The sequence below is a fragment of the Chelonoidis abingdonii genome, chromosome 2, assembly GCF_003597395.2.
Source record: "Chelonoidis abingdonii isolate Lonesome George chromosome 2, CheloAbing_2.0, whole genome shotgun sequence".
NCBI lineage: Eukaryota > Metazoa > Chordata > Testudines > Testudinidae > Chelonoidis > Chelonoidis abingdonii.
The window spans coordinates 69966543-69980468 of NC_133770.1; positions in this window are offsets into that span (position 1 = coordinate 69966543).

Below are 13926 nucleotides of genomic sequence, written 5' to 3' on the forward strand. Positions count from 1 at the left end.
CAAAGTAGTGACATGTGAGTTGTTTGCATCAGGAGGGGGAAAGAGAATCAGATTTTGCTGAAATGATTCAAAGTATAGTTGAGGCGAAATGCTCTCTATTAAAATGTAGCTTTAAAGTGACTCCCATTTTGCGTGCAGAAGAGAAGTTCAAGGCCTGTTTATACATGGAGTTTAGCTAAACAGGAACAAGGCACTTATTCTAGAAGAAGAGCATCCACAGATAGAGTTAATCAGGAATAACTCCATGCTGAGACAAGCCCTCATGTACGTGAATGGGTACACGGGGAACTGTATAAGAAATTGTATGTTTAATAGCCCTTTGTCATAGATTCTGTGGTGCTCTATTCCTGTGTTGGACGCAGGAGTGGAGGAAGGGACACAAAAAGTGCTTTGGTGCCCTTTTTGGCCATGCTGGGGGTCTGGCCATCACCAAACAAAATTTGGTGTGGTTTATAAAAGCCCCCTGTAGAATGTCCAGCATCTTGTGATCTTTCCCTTTTCTCTCCCAACTTTCCAGGGTGGGATGCTGGTATAGAGCCATTTCACCAGCTGTATGCTGGGCAGAGATAATCTACCTTTGAGGAGGAACATTTAAACCCTTTTTATAGCTCCTTTACATAGGACAGCACAAAATGTGGACCTTTATCTCTTCCCTGTTATGGGCTTTATGCTGCACTCCTTACCCAGGAGGAGATCTTCATCTGAGTGGAGAAGGCTGGCAAGCATCACAAAGAGAGATGAGTAGCCCCTGTGGTGGAGCAGGCTATATCGGTACACTCTGAAAGAAGGGCAGGAACCAGATTTCCAGGGAGAGAGCCTGGCAGATGTTTAATCCAGGAATAGAGCACTGGAAAGTTGAGAGGGACATAAACTCAAGCCCCCATGGAGGGTAGAAGTGGGTTTATGTTTTTGTTTTATGGGTTAGGTGTTTGTTAGGGGATTCTAGGGATGGGCTTTGAGATCCCCAGCCCTGAAAGAAGGGTGAATCTAGGGAGGCTGTGGAGAAGAAGACCTGAGAAAGGCTGGGTAGGAAGAAATCCATGGAAGCCATAGCAGAGTAGGATGGAGCAGCCCTTGGCTGCTGGTTATAGGGTCCCTGGGCTGGAATGTGGGAAGAGGGAGGGCCTGTGTTCCCCTACCAGCCACTGGTATAGTGGCATGAGGCTGGAGAAGAGGACAAGGATGACAGAAAGCCCTGAGAAAAGGGAGTGGGGCCCACAGGGCCCAGAGTTGGAACCAAAGAGCTGATACAAGGTCTTGGACTCTCCACCTCGAAGGGGTGGACTTAAATCATGACCTGGCAGGAGGCCCAAATCACAGGAAGAGGCAGACCAACAGAGTGTCTATCAGTAGATGAACTGTCATTCCTGGCCATGAGGAGGTACTCTAGTGGTGAATCCACCTTTTTACAGACTGTTTCTTCTCTCAGGTCTTCAAGACTTACTCCAGTGTAATTCCATTGACTGCAGTGCAATTACTTATGACTGACACCAGTATAACCGAGAGCAGAATCAGAACCTACATCTTTTGTCCTATACAAAGATACAGGAATCAAATCAGAAGATAACAGAGGTCCATTAGCTTAGTTACTGCAATATCATTTACTTCAATAGGGTTGTTGGGTGTAAATGAACATAGCATTTGTGGGGGAAAGGACCACCACCCAATTGATTTTGGATCAGACGGCCTGAGGCACCTTTATTGTTATAACAGGATTACAAGTGTGCACACAGGGAGAGACGGCATGACCTCATGCAAGAGATAAGCCGCTCTGTCCCTTACAAATTTTACCAAGCTTATAAAGGTTAAAACCGCAAAACGTCATAAAGATTACACTAGTTAATTGCCATTTTTGGTAATACAATTTTGCAAATCAGCAGGTTATTTACTGTAAGTGCAGTTTGGGGTATTTCCAGTTACTGTCTTATGGCCCCTTGACTGCGAATACATATTGCAAAAGTCATTAAAATATTGCATATCAGCAAGCTAGTTGAACATATTTCACGTGTTCTGGCAGTGATTGAGCTGGTTATTTTGATAACCCCTCCTTGGAGTTTCCCTTAAGCAAGCATTATCTATTATATTGCATATACTGCATAAAGCAAAGCTGGCACTCGAGGGGACCCCTTGTTCCCCCTTCTAGTTCCTCTTTTGTCAGTGTTTCATTCCCCATTTTCTCATATTTAGTTTCTTCACACCCAGTGCTGATGTGTTGCTAAGCAAGTCTATTTGAGAACTAAAACCATGGCTTTTACTTAACAATTATTTGGCCTTCATTAAGTTTAGCTAAAGTCTAGGGCCTGGATATGTGGACCTATAAACTAATAAAGCTAGAAGAATTACTTGTTACAATATTATATTATGTTAGGATTACAGATGCCCGTATCAATGGCACCGATGTACTGTTTGTATACCATTTCAATCAGTACCCCTATGCCGCATCCATGACAGTGACAGCAACTCTTATAGGCAGCGGAAAGACGTATAGGCAGCAGAAAGATCAGGCCCTATATGGAGGATTACAAAGCTTCATATAAAAGGGTGGGAGGTTGTAGACTCTCACACATTAGACCATGTCTGTATTAAGGGAGCAAATCAAGATTGTCCCTTATTCCAGGAATAGAAAATCTTGGCTTCTAGTGCATTTAAAAATGCAGAGGGTATAATTAGTATTGTATTTGCTAAGGCATATGTTTTTCCCTCTAAGTTGTAAGTTCTAGTCCACTGCCTGGATATAGGCTACTCTGAGATACTAACCAACGCATGTGTGCACAATGCAACATTTCCTGCAAATCTGAATATCTTTTAAAACTTCATATATCCCACATTTTTCTTTATACGTAAAGAAGCAAACCTAGGCACAAATCCATCTTTTTCCTGTTCACAGGTTGAAAGCCTTTACTATTAATTCAGTTCTCCAGTGTATCATCTGAATATGATGATGGAAGGAGAGAAGTACTGTGAAATATAACCATCTAAGCATTTATATTTTTCTTAACACTTGTGTATATCGTGTTTGAGAGGTGAAAGCTTTCAATCTGATGCATTAGTACCAATTAGTGGAGATTTTCAGATGGAGAGAGATTCTGGGGCCCTGAAGCCAGTAATAGAGTTTCAGCCCTGTATTATAACCAGGAAAAAAGGTGGGGCTTTTACAAGATCACTAACTCATAGTAACCTAGTAGAAACGAGGTACCTTAGTGTATTTAATCAAGTTAAACTCTAAGCTAGTGTGCTAAAAATAGCAGAGTGGCAGTGTATATACCCAGGGGTCAGCAGCTTTGCCCTGGGGGGTGTGGAGAGGCATGTAGTGCACTGGATGAGGTACACCACGTGTTGTGACAGGCACGTGTAGGACCCATGAATCTTGAAAGGTGTGTTGTGACATTGCTAGATACTAAAAATGATAGACTGATTGAAGAGACACGGGATTTATGGCTTATTACAGAAGTCAATAACATGCTTAAAACCTGCATCAGCATTTTTTTCCTTGATCTTTCTCCAATCACAGGGGGAAAAGGGTGATTTCACCTTCAGTGGTCCCTTGAATTATGTTAACTAGTTGTGTTAAACAATCTGTTCCATGTTGTATTTTACTGTGACACTCTGGGTACATTTCCCACACCTTGAGAAGAGCTCTGGGTGAGCTTGAAAGCTTGTCTCTCTCACCAACAGAATTTGGTCAAGAAAAGATATTACCTCACCCACCCTATCTCTCTAAAATGCTGGGACCAAGATGGCAATTACAACAATACTGCATACAAAATAATAATGTAATCTTAATTGCCCAAACTCCCATGGAATTTGATTTTTGAAAGATCTAAATTTTAAAAATTGCACTCTTTCAAAAGTTGCATGATTTGGAGGAAAGAGAAGAGAATTTAAATGGCATTTTGGTAAGATTGCCACCGCTTATCTTTTAATTAAGTGTATAAACAAGGAACAGTGTATCCTACATCTGCCATAATGGAAATCCACAGTTTATGAGGACAGAACTTAAAAAGCTGGAAGGAACAAAGGAACAAAACAATAACAGCCCTCCCCATTTTAGGGAATTGTTGAGAAACTTCATTCTCCTGCTACAGAATAACTCATTTGAGACACAAAAATAAACTGACTTGTTCTTTTTTTTCCAGGTAAGGAAAAAGTTGCTGCCATACCGGAGTGCGTTCACTGGTATTCTTGTTACCCTAGTGCAGAGGTTGGCAACGTCCAGCACGCGGCTCACCAGGGTAAGCACCCTGGTGGACCGGGCCAGTTTATTTACCTGCCGTGTTGGCAGGTTTGGCGGACCACGGCTCCCATTGGCAATGGTTTGCTGTCCCAAGCCAACGGGGGTGGCAGGAAGTGGCGAGGGATGTGCTGGCCGTGGCTTCCTGTCACTCCCATTGGCCTGGGACAGCGAACCACGGCCAGTGGGAGCCGCGGTCCGCTAAACCTGCCAACGCGGCAGGTAAACAAACTGGCTCGGCCCACCAGGGTGCTTACCCTGGCGAGCCGTGTGCCAGAAGTTTCCGACCCCTTCCCTAGTGTAATTCCCAAGGAGATTACCTAGATTCCTGGGGCTCTGTCTGCTGGCAGCTCAGGGAGAGGCACACCGTCCCTGGTAGGGAAGGGGAGCCAAGGCAAACTCAGAGTCTGCCCAGCAACCAATAGGGAGTGAGATGCCCTTCCCAGGGAGTTCAGGAAAGGGGAGAAGCTATTTTTGAGTCAGTCTGGACCCAGCCAGAGCAAGGGCAAGACTGGCTGTGTGGGGAGCTGGGGAGTCCCAGGCCTGAATGCAGGGTTCCCCCTGAGAACTGGCCTCTAGGGACCTGAAAGCAAGATCCCTCAGCTGGGCTTTTCCTTCTCCACTGATGGTTCCCAGTTTGTAGAGTTTTGCTGGGAAACTCCCCCAGCCAGGCTGAGTTAGCCCTCCAGCTCCTCAGGTGAGACCAGTCAACACATGGTCTGCTCTGAGCTGTCTGATAGTTCAGGGCTGCTGCCTGCTGTGTGTGTGTCTGGACCCTGGGCTAGGAGACTACAGTTTGGATTTTAGTACAGTTGTATAGTCTGCACTTTGAGCCCTGCACCTCTTTGTGGTGAGGGGAAATCCTGGGACAGAAGCAGCCTGATACCTGAAGAGGATCCCTGCCAGCAGAGATCAGCCCCTCTGCAGTGACTGAGGAGTCCAGAGTCATCTCTGAACCTGAAGATCATTCATGGAGTTTGTGAGTGCACCATCTTTTAGTCAGGCAGTCATGGAATTTGTTTTGGGGACCCCCTACTCCCTGAACTGTATCCTCAAACCAGGGAGTAAGGGTTTGGGATTTTATAACCTGCTGCATATTAAACCTGTGGAGGGATTTACCACCTTCTCCCACTTGTGAGTCCTTTGGGCTGTACCGAACCCAGTTAGCCACACTGATAAACCACTGCAGAGAATTTTGTGGTCATAGGTCATCAAGGGCCCCAATAAAGTATGCGTACCAATGGGACACTAATCTTATATTTGCTACATCAAGTCACATGACTGGGGAAAGTCACAGGTATTAGCAGCATGGGCACCGGTGAAACTAAAAATACTATTTTGCCCAGCTATATTTGTCTCCTGTTTAATATAATTATTGTGTTGAATATATTGTATGTGTTTGCGTTGTTTCTTGGAAGTCTCCAACTACCTGGCAAGTAAGTGGGAATTACCTTTGTGATACAGCATGGCCAGAGGGCAGCATGAGAGTGTTAGCAAGTGGCCTTATTCCCTGCCAAGGGAGGAAGGTTTGCTTTAGATTAACTAGAGCACCTGACTCCAATTAGAGCACCTGACTTCAGTCATGTGATAAAAACCCCCTGCTTCAGTCAGACAGTGGGGGAGTTGAAGGAGGAAGTTTTTGATTGAAGGCAGAGTGCAGGTTGCAGAAGAGAGAGTTGAAAGCAGAAGAAATAGAAAATTGGGAGGCGTGCTTCGCGGTGATGTGAAGGCAGAAAGAAACCGACTAGGTAAGGGGTACAGCTTGTGTAGAAGGGAGCCAAGACCCTTACGAAACTGAAGGGTAGGCGAGGGAAGTAACCAGGGAAGGAACCTCAGTTCAAGTGTCCACACAACCCTCAGGCCCTGGGTTGGACCTTGAGTACAGGGTGGGCCCAGGTCCCTCCCTCTCCACTCCCCTCCTCCAAGGACACTAGTGGAGTAATTAAGAACCGGTTCAGAGGCAAGCAATAGCGCCCTGAACCTACCCCAGAGAAGAGAAAGCGTGAGACCCAGCAGAACAGTACTGGCAATTTGCCACACCTTGTGGTTAGAATTTTCTTCCCAAACTGCCCTGGTGACCCTGTCAGGAAGGAGCAAAGGGGATGGAGGCACAGCCAAATAAATTCATAGGAAAAAATAAAGAAGATACACCCTGCTGAGTGGGTGGCAGGATCCAGAAGACCCCAGTCCTGTCCATCAAAACCTGTAAGCAGATTGGCATTAAAGAAGGTAACCGGGTGGAAAGGTGGCGCTACACTAGTAAGTGCAGTAAAGATAAACGATGTAAGCCTCTGCTTATTTAAACCACTGCTTTTTTCAGATGAAAACCATATCTATAGGGGTCAGCTTCCACCACGGACTAAAATGTCTCACTTCACATCATGGGTGAACTTGACCCACCTGACACACCCATCTGAATAAATAGAATTGTCTCAGCAGTTTTGGGCATCTGCACATTATGGGGGATGGTGCAGCATGACTGGGGTACATGTGCCCCTGGCATCCCTTGGGAAGTCCTGTGTGTACTGAGACCAAGTACTACTTCCACAGGAAGTAAGGTTATACAGAGCCCTTCTCTCTCCCACTCCCTTGATACATTTACACTGCAGGCTTACCCTGTGCATTTACCCAGCTTTGAGCCCATTAAAAATCCTTTTATCATCATTACATTTCAGATACGTTAACTGTTTTTCTTTTTCTGCAAGGCTTTCATTTTAACATCCCTTGCTCTCTTTCTCTTTCTCTGGGACAAGGCAGCCACCCCTGGCTCTTGGGGATAGGTCCCTGAACCAGCATAGAAAAAGGAAAAGGCTCAGACATGAGCTGTTGCATGACTTTGGGTGCAGGTCAGATGGATATCTGGATGACTATAAGGAAAGGAGGAGGGGGAAGGAGAAAGCAGAGAGGGAGGATATAATGGTCGTGCTTGAGATAGTCCTTTCCCTGTGAAGCTAGGTGCAGCAGAAGGACCTGTTTGAGCATCCTAGAAATGCATCAGGATGTGATCCCCCACTCAGAGTTTGTTTCCAAGCCCAAAAGTGGTGTTCCACTGTGAATGCCACAGGCAATCTCGTGACGTAGCTATTATGCATGGCGAGATCAATGTCGCGCTCCTCTTGCCTTTGTAGTTTAAGGAATAACTCCACTGCCACTCATGATGTGTTGGTCAGAGTGAGCAGCATACTGGTCAGCAGTTCGGGATCCATTCCTGCAGCCTGAAAGAGGCAGGGCACGCAGTACATAAACTGTTGAAAGATGACGCCAAATGCGGACAGAAGCACAGGGATTGCTGGGATGTGAAGCAATATATCATGGGGCATTGGGACTGGACCCAGGATGTCCTGTGACTCCCTCTGCCTTCCTACAAGTCTTAGGCCTTGGCTACACTGGTGCTTTACAGCACTGCAACTTTCTCGCTCAGGGGGGTGAAAAAACAGCGCTGCAAAGCGCCAGTGTAAACAGTGCCCCAGTGCTGGGAGCATGGCTCCCAGTGCTGCAAGCTAATGCCCATGGGGAGGTGGAGTACCTGCACCACTGGGAGAGCTCTCTCCCAGCACACTCACACTTCAAAGCGCTGCTGCGGGAGCACTCCCGTGGCAGCGCTGTACAGCTGCAAGTGTAGCCAAGCCCTTAGTGGCAAAAGAGAAAGAGGTGCTCTGTGGGATAGCTGCCCAGAGTACACCACTCCAAATAGCGCAGCAAGTTTCAGCGCTGCAGTGTAGACAAGACAGTGCACCAGGAAATACTCCCCTCATGGGGGTGGTTGTTTTACAGCTCTGGCAGCGGTTTAACATTGCTAGTGAAGACATACCTTAAGTCACTCCCCTGTCTTAAATAGGTTTTACATATGGTGGGAACCCTTTGTTTGCCAATGTGGTTCCCCCCTCCCTCCCGTGGAAAACTACTGATATTCTATCATGGAATCCAGTACCAGGTGACTTAATCACATGACCCTGCAGTGTCAAAGCACTCATGAGTCAAAAGTTGTTTGCAGCATCCCAGGAAGCTTCTCAGGAAGATGGGAGATTAGCATCTTCAAAATGTATATATGCCAGCAATGCCCCTCTGCTATGTACATCAGCCAAACTGGACAGTCACTACGGAAAAGGATAAATGGAACAAATCAGATATCAGGAATGGCAATATACAAAAACCTGTAGGAGAGCACTTCAACCTCCCTGGCCACACTATAGCAGACCTTAAGGTGGCCATCCTGCAGCAAAAAAACTTCAGGACCAGACTTCAAAGAGAAACTGCTGAGCTTCAGTTCATCTGCAAATTTGACACCATCAGCTCTGGACTAAACAAAGACTGTGAATGGCTTGCCAATTACAGAACCAGTTTCTCCTCCCTTGGTTTTCACACCTCTACTGCTAGAACAGGGTCCCATCCTCCCTGATTGAACTAACCTCGTTATCTCTAGCTTGCTTGCTAGCATATATATACCTACCCCTGGAAATTTCCACTACCTGCGTCTGACGAAGTGGGTATTCACCCACGAAAGCTCACGCTCCAAAACGTCTGTTAGTCTATCAGGTGCCACAGGATTCTCTGCTGCTTTTATCTTCAAAATTGTATTTTTCTCCCTAATGGCTCATACAGACTGATTGCGTTCTGTCTGTTGGGCGTTCCCCAGGAGTAAACCCACTGTTAATTGTTCCTTAGTCAATATTCCTCACTTCAGATATAAAAATGATACAAGCATACAAATAGGATAATCATATTCGGTAAATCATAACCTTTCCAGTGATATTTCACAAGACCCATCTTGCATAAAACACGTAGTTATGCCATAGTCATATTATAACAATATTTTTAAGAAGATTATGGGGTATAGTTTCACACAGGGCCATATCAGTGGCCCTTTAGGAACCCCTGAGTTTCCCTCCCGCAATCAAGAATGTCCCTCCATCCACCTCACTTGGTTCCATCTACTGCTATCAGGAGCACTGATGCTGCAAACACCCTAGCATCCATACTGAGCCTGGCACTGAGAGATTCAGGATTCCTTTCACGAGCATCCACAAGAAGAGCAAGAACCGGAACTGCCTTCACTACAATTGACATCCTCTTCCCTATCTCCTGATGAGGCAATTGTGGTGGAACCTATTCCTCTGTCTCCTGATGATTTTAAGACACCTTGGCAGTTGTTGAGGAGGATGGCTTTAGACCAGGACATCCACCTGGAGGAAGTCCAGGAAAAGTCTCTCAAGCTTGTGGATATCTTGGCATCTGCAGCCCTGGCTAAGATAGCTCTCCCTATTAATGACACTTTTTAGAGCATTTTCTTTGGCAGACCCCAGCTTCCCTGCTGCCTACTGCAAAAAGGGTTTCAAGGAGATACTATGTCTTCTCTATAATCGTCCCCCTCGGGGTTCCTTCATAGTGTCATCAGCCAGTGAGAGTGAGACAAAGTCCCCAGGCATCAACCCCAAAGAACAAAGAGGCCAAAAAGCTGGACTTATTTGGGAAGAAGCTTTATTTCACAGGTGAGTTACAGCTTTGCATTGCAAACCAGCAAGCTTTGCAGGGGTGCTACAATTTCACCCTGTGGCATACAGAGTTCAAAGACAAGCTCCCAGATGATGTGAAACGAGTTCCAGCCATTAATTGAGGAGGACAAGTTGGTTGCCAGACTAGGTCTCCATGCAGCCGATTCTGTAGCTCATGGCCTGGCATCTGCCATCATGATGAGGTGCACATCTTGGTTACAGTCTTCTGGCCTCCCTCCATAGGTTCAACAGTCCAGGACCTCCCATTTGAAGGGCCATTGCTCTTCTCAGCAAAAAATGACGAGACTCTGAATAATCTCAATGACTCTGGTGCAAACCTGAAATTCCTGGGCATTTCATAGAATCATAGAATATCAGGGTTGGAAGGGACCTCAGGAGGTCATCTAGTCCAACTCCCTGCTCAAAGCAGGACCAATTCCCAACTAAATCATCCCAACCAGGGCTTTGTCAAGCCTGACCTTAAAAACCTCTAAGGAAGGAGATTCCAACACCTCTAGGTGTAACAATTCAAGTGCCTTCACTTACATCTAAGTTGGAAAGTTTTTTCCTAATATTCCTAAAACTCCCACTTGAACTTGAGAACCAATTATCCTTTATTCTTTTCTCTGGTTAACTGAGATAGTTAAAACATCCTCTTTTGGGGACCCCCTTTCTAGGGTAGTTTAAAGCGCTATCCAAAATCCTCCTCATTCTCTCTTCTGAACCTAAATCCCAGTTCCTCGCTTTTTTTCCTCATAAGTTTGTGCTCCAGCCTCCTATATTTTTTTGGTTGCCTCGTGGAAATCCTTTTCAATTTTTCCCACATCCGTCTTTGTTTGTGTGGGGGGGCTAAAACTGGACCCAATACTCCAACTGAGGGCTATAATGTAATTAAAGGGGAAATGGATCATGTCCCTCGATTTTGCTGGAATGCCTACTACACGCCAAAATGCCGTTAGCCTTCTTGGCAACAAGGGCACACTGACTCATATCCAGCTTCTCGTCCACTGCAACCCCTAGGTCCTTTTCTGCAGAACTGCTGCCTAGTCATTCGGTCCCTAGTCTGTAGCAGTGCAATTAGGTTAGTCAGGCATGACTTGCCCTTGGTGAATCCCTGCTGACTGTTCCTGACCACTTTCTTCTCCTCTAAGTGCTTCAGAATTGACTCCTTGAGGACCTGCTCCATGATTTTCCAGGGACTGAAGTGAGGCTGATTGGCCTGTAGTTCCCCAGATCCTCTTTCTTCCCTTTTTTAGAGATGGGCACGACATTAGCCTTTTTCCAGTCATCCAGGACCTCCCCCAATCGCAATGAGTTTTCAAAGATAATGGCCAATGGCTCTGCAATCACATCTGCCAAGTCCTTTAGCATCCTCGGATGCAGAGCATCTGCTCCCATGGACTTGTGCTAGTCCAGCTTTTCTAAAACGTCCTGAACGACTTCTTTTTCCACAGAGGGCTGGTCACCTCCTCCCTGTGCTGTGCTGCCCAGTGCAGTAGTCTGGGAGCTGACCTTGTTCGTGAAGACAGAGGTAAAAAAAGCATTGAGTACGTTAGCTTTTTCCACATCCTCTGTGTGTGAAGCACACCCTGGCTGTGCAACAAAAGGCATTTCATCCTCACCAGCCCCTCAAACCCAGGTCACGCCAAGGAGGAGGAACATAGGTTACAACAGACATCCTTTACTACTCTCTGCTTCTGCAGCTGACAGTTCATCAAGGCAGGTGCCATCCTCCAAGAGCTTATTTATATGGGTGGGTTGAGAGCTGATTATTAGTTCTTTTTCTTCCCAAAATTTTGCAAACTGCATGTCCTACTTCCATCATGCTTGGGCCCACGTCAGAATGGATCGGTGGGTTCTAAGTACAGGGGAAATAGGATGAACGCTCCAAATTATTTCTACCCCTCCCTCCAATCCCCCTTCCCCATCCCTCTTTAGAGACCTTTCTCACAAAGCAGTGTCACTGCAAGAGAGACAATCACTTCTTCTTGTAAGAGAGCTAGAGAAGAGGTTCTTCTTTTGCTCGGAGGAAAGAGGTTTTACTCCCGATACTTCCTGATCTTGAAAGCAAAAGGGGGTCTCAGGCCTATTTTAAATCTGAGGGAGTTAAACAAGTTCATAAAAAAAAAGTCAAAATTCCACATAGTCATTATTCCTTCTTTGGGGCCAGAAGACTGGTATGCTGCTCTTGACTTTAATTATGCTTATGTTCCCATGGCGATTCATCAGAGCCACAGAGAATTTCTGAGATTCAGCATCAGTGGCCACCATTATCGGTTCACAGTGCTCCCTTTTGGTCTCTTGGCTGCCCCAAAGTATTTACAAAGTGTATGGTAGTGGTAGCAGCATTCCTCCAGAGGTCAGGGGTCCACATCTTTCTTTACCTGGATGGCTGCTGATAAGATGATGATCTGGGTTGCAGGTGTCATCCAGCATGATCCGATCCATGTTCAATGCATTTGGCATGCTGATCAACACAGAAGTAAATCCTGTTTCCAGTTTATAAAATAGAATTTTTGGAGCTGTTGTGGACTTGATAATGGCCAGGGCCTTACTGTTACAGGCAAGGTTTCATGCAATCCAAAGCATCATTCTGGACTTAGAGGCTTATCGCCTCATCACAGTTAGAAACTGTTTAAGGTTGCGGGGTCACATGGCAGCCTGTGGTCCACAGCCCCCTGGGGGTCCACAGACTAAGTCTAAGATTTCCAGAGGGGTTTGCACCTCCATTCAAAAATTTTTAGGGGCCCACAAATGAAAAAACCTTGGAAACCACTGTGCTATGCAAGTCAGTGTAGAAATGGCATTTTCTGGGCTGAAATTCATTTTAACATCTCAGCAGTGAAATATGACTGACAGAGTTCTGGAGGATGTAGTACTAATGCATGTAATTAATTTGTTTAAAAAATAAATTTTTCTACAGTGAAGGAGACATTGATCATTGTATTCTTTTGCTAGTAGAGAGTCACATTTAATCTGCAGGAAGTATATCTGAACTGGTTCATACAGGTTCAAAGTGTCTGAACTGGAACAGAACCACAGAGTTAGGAAATACTGATGAACCTGAGCCAGAACTCAACCAAAATGTTTAACAATTGGACCCACCGCTGTAAGATTTTTTTTTAAAAGGGTTTGTACAGACTATTTCCACAGGTACAGAATCTTATTCCACTATGGAGCCTGAATCTATTCTTATCAAAGCTAATGGGTTTCCCTCTCCTCCCCGCTTCATCTCCAGTGATCTGCTCTCTGTTACATCTTTTGATGAGAGTAGTTTTTTAGTAGCCATTATGTTGACCAGGAGAGTGGGGAAGTTGAGGGCTCTAGTATAAGATCCTCCATTGATGGTTTTCTCCATGGACAAAGTCTACCTTCATCCTCACCCAAAGTTTCTTACAAAAGTGGTCTCTGCTTTTTGTATTAGCTAAGCAATTTTCTTACCAACCTTCTTCCCAAAGCTTCGTGAAGAACATTAGCATTTTGTCTGCAACGGACTAAACCTTTCAAGTCTTTGACTCAATTGTTCATTGCGTTTGTGGACAGAATGAATGCCAGTCCTGTTTCAACTCAAAGAATATTGTCTGGAATACCCAGTTGTATTTGCCTATGCTACATGTTGGCTAATGTCAAGTTACCAAATAGAGACTTGGATTATTCAACTAGATCCCAAGAGACCCCTGTGGCTTTTCTGGCTAATATTCCCATAACAGAGATTTGAGGAGCAGCAATCTGGTCATTATGTCATACATTTGCCTCTCACTGTGCTGTCTCCTAAAAATCTAGAGACTGTGCTAAATTTGGATGAGTGGTCCTCCAATCCCTGTTCAACTAGACTCTGAATCCACCTCCAGTTGGGACTGCTTGTGAATCTCCTGTGGTGGAAAAGACATGTGCAATGACTCAGTGAAGAAGAAACATTTACTGACCTTTCTGTAACTGTTCTTCAAGATGTGTTGCACATGTCCATTCCATAACTTGCCCTCCTACCATCTCTATTGGATTTTTCCAGTAGAAGGGAACTGTGGGGATGGGTCTGCCCTTTATGCCTACACACTATGTGTGAAGCACCAAAGAGTGCTAAGGGAAACCAATAGGTGCCACTAAGGGGAAAACTCTGACAACTGAGCACTGGAGTGCACCCACCTACAGTGGAATGGACTGTCACATTTTGGGGTGCAATCCAGACCACTGAGATGTTGTCAC